Here is a 3,130-nt window from a genome sequence, read left to right as displayed (position 1 = left end):
GATTATAAATAGGATATATTTATAAATAGGACATATTTATAAAGAGGATATATTTATAAATGGGAATATTTATAAATGGATTTATGAAGTAGGACATATTCATAATTGTGATTTAGAAAGTAGGACATATTTATAAAATACCCTGTTTTTTATGGAAGGAACTTGAAAGGGAGGTGGATCCTGAGAATCCTGATGAGGAACTGGAAGTTGATCCTGAGGACCCTGATAAGGAACCCCTGGCACCGATATCAGATACTCATGTTTTTGTAAAAACCCGAAAACGAAACCCAAGCGTGAGTACAAGGTCCCCACTGAGGCGGTTATGAAAAAAATTGTAAGTTAAAATTTAAACTCTGATTTTCCCTTTAAAATATGGATGACATGTGAGATTGGGATATATGAAATTTGCTTGGTCGTGATATTTTGCATAAATGTATGTGACTGGTCGTAATGTTATGAAATCTGCTTGTTGACATCATAGTAAACTTGCAAGTAAAAATTTGAACTCGTAATGTCTTGGTCAATGGTTACTATATTTATATTCTTTACTGTTGCTTGTGTGTAATAGTTCCAAACATTACGACTGTTTATGTGTGGTTAGTTTCGGATACTTTAAGATCTCAAAAAGACATGGGAATGTTAATGTATGTAAATCTGGAATGTTTCTACATTCTAGTTTCTGTAAATCTGGAACGTGCATAAATGTGACTGGTCGTAATGTTTTGAATTATGCTTGTTCAAATTATAGTAAATTTTAGATACAATGTTATTAGATTTACATTTCCTCACTTTGAGAGTGTTGAGACTGGTCGTAATATATTGGTCTACAGGATGACATTGGCAAGATTCTCAAAACTGGAAGAAATGTTGAAGCTGCAAATAAATTGGTTTATGGTAGCAAGGAACATGACCCATCTTTTCTTGTTGGGAGGGTTTCTTTGAAAAAAGAAGTTAAGGAAAAGGCTGCAACTTCAACCACAATTCAGGATGATCAATATGTGGCAGAACTTACAGCAAAGATCCGTGCTCAGCTTGAAAAAGAGATGGACGAGAAATTAGACAGGAAAATTCAGGAGATGCTGATAAAGTTGGCCAAGAAAAATCCTGAACTGAAAATTAACTTTGCAGATGGCAATAACTCCAGTGATGGCAACTCCAGTGCAGAAGGCAACTCTAGTGCATAAGGCAACTCTAGTGCAGATGGAAACTCCAACTCCAGTGTCGATAATGATATTGATGTTTAAGCAGCTACTATAGCTACTTATTTAAGTACTTTTGTGAACTTGATATGGTATTAAGTAGTTAATGGCAACTTAAGACGTAATTTGGAACTTTTATTTTGGGTTGCTTTTGGAACTTTGTAATATTAGGATGAATTTGTACCTTGGTTAAATTCTGAAGTTAACTGTATTTAATCCTTAATGTTATGTATTGATCAGGTTGTATCATATCATTGGAAGTAGATTTAGGTGTTATTACATTTTCAAAATCAGAAAGTGTAACCAATATTACATTTTGGTATGTTCTTATTAAAAATATAAGAGAGTGTAATAGTAGATTACCCGAATGTTTAAAAAAGGTGGTGTTACAATAGGCTATAAAAATGTTACCAAAACAATTTAACTGTTTTACAATCTTGTGTTACAATAGCTAATATGGTGTTGCAAAAGAGTCTATTCCAACACATATTTACGTGTTACTATATGGTTATGTATGTTGCAACAGAACTGTGGTTACATATTCCACTTGTAACCATAGAAATAGAAAATGTCACTATAGGTATGTTAGATATATTTGAGATGTCATGTCTAATGTGTTTCATGTTTAGTTTTCAGATCTTAACAAACAGGAAATATCATTACTTACTGAAATCAGCACTTACTGGAAGTCAGAACTTGAGGATATCAGTACTTAAATTATCATGAGATAATTATCAGAAGATGGATATCATAACTTAAGTGCGGGAGGACGAACAGTTAAGGAAAGGCTGATTGAAAGGAAAGAAGATCAAGACTAAATAAAAAAGAGATATGCATGGAGAAGATTTCTATGGAAAATAGAAGACTTGGAAAAGAAGATATCTAATTGATATATTTTAGGATACAGAATCATATTCAATATCAATTAGAGATTATCTTGTAACTGTGTAGTATATAAACACAGACATATGATTTACACTATATGTGTTATCATAATCGAAGTTATTATTTATTATAACCCTAACAGCTCTCGTGATAAGTTGTTCATCACTGAGAGAGGACAGTTCCATATTGTAATAGAGTTTATTGTGTTGAACAAAATCTATTTTCTGTTACTTGTGTTCTTATATTCGATTTGATTGTGATAAACACTGTATTTAACCCCCTTCTACAGTGTGTGTGACCTAACAAGTGGTATCAGAGCAGATCTGTTAACACATAAACAGTTTAAGATCCAAAAACAATCATGTCTGAAGAAGAACAAACTCCAACCAAGCCCACCAAAACTGAAGAAACTCCAAAGACTCAAATCCATAGTCGATATGAGACTATTAGAGTTCCCATACTAAAACCATCTGAATATCCCATATGGAAGGTGAGGATGTCTATGTTTCTGGAAGCTACTGATCCAGAATACCTTAACAGAATCAATGAAGGACCACACAAGCTAACCAAACTCTCTGTTGTAGTTGCAGGTGAACCATCAAAGTCTGTAACAAAGGAGAAGAGTGATTACACTGCTGAAGATATCTCATCAATTGCTAAGGATGCTAAGGTATGACACTTACTACATAGTGCCATTGATAATGTAATGTCAAACATGGTAATTAACTGCAAGACTGCAAAGGAGATATGGGATACCTTGGAGAAAAGGTGCCAAGGAACTGATCCAATTAAGAAAAACAGGAAGACTATACTCACTCAAGAGTATGAACACTTTGACTCAAAGCCCGATGAGTCATTAACTGGTTTATATGACAGATTTGTCAAACTCTTGAATGATTTATCACTATTTGACAAGGAATATGATCTTGAAGATTCAAATCTTAAATTCCTGTTAGCTCTTCCTGAATGTTGAGATTTGAAGGCCACCACTATAAGAGACAACTATGCTCTTGAAGAAACAACTCTTGTTGAAATTTATGGGATGC

This window comes from Apium graveolens, chromosome 6, assembly GCF_009905375.1.
Source record: "Apium graveolens cultivar Ventura chromosome 6, ASM990537v1, whole genome shotgun sequence".
Lineage (NCBI taxonomy): Eukaryota > Viridiplantae > Streptophyta > Magnoliopsida > Apiales > Apiaceae > Apium > Apium graveolens.
This window is presented reverse-complemented; position numbering follows the sequence as displayed.